This window comes from Solenopsis invicta, chromosome 4 (genome assembly GCF_016802725.1).
Source record: "Solenopsis invicta isolate M01_SB chromosome 4, UNIL_Sinv_3.0, whole genome shotgun sequence".
NCBI lineage: Eukaryota > Metazoa > Arthropoda > Insecta > Hymenoptera > Formicidae > Solenopsis > Solenopsis invicta.
Window position 1 is genome coordinate 27,099,195 of NC_052667.1, and position 321 is coordinate 27,099,515.

Below are 321 nucleotides of genomic sequence, written 5' to 3' on the forward strand. Positions count from 1 at the left end.
GAATGGACGACATTTATCGCTGAAAACACCGGCCCTCGTGAGCATCGCTACTCTCAGGCCAGTCAGGCCACCTGGCACCACCACACATTCGCACAGGCGATTGATTGAGTCGCGAGAGGAGCCTTGGCGGGTGTCTTGGCGATTCCGCCGCGCCGATTCCGCGCCGGTTCACCAAGAGGAGAGCGACCGGCGGCGTGGCCCGGCGCGGGGCGGCGCGGAGCGAAGCGAAGCGGTATGGTTGCTCCTACCACTCCGCTCGAGCGCTACCAGGCGTGCACCAGGAGCCACGATGGTGGGGTCGTTGTCGCGTAGCCGGCATCA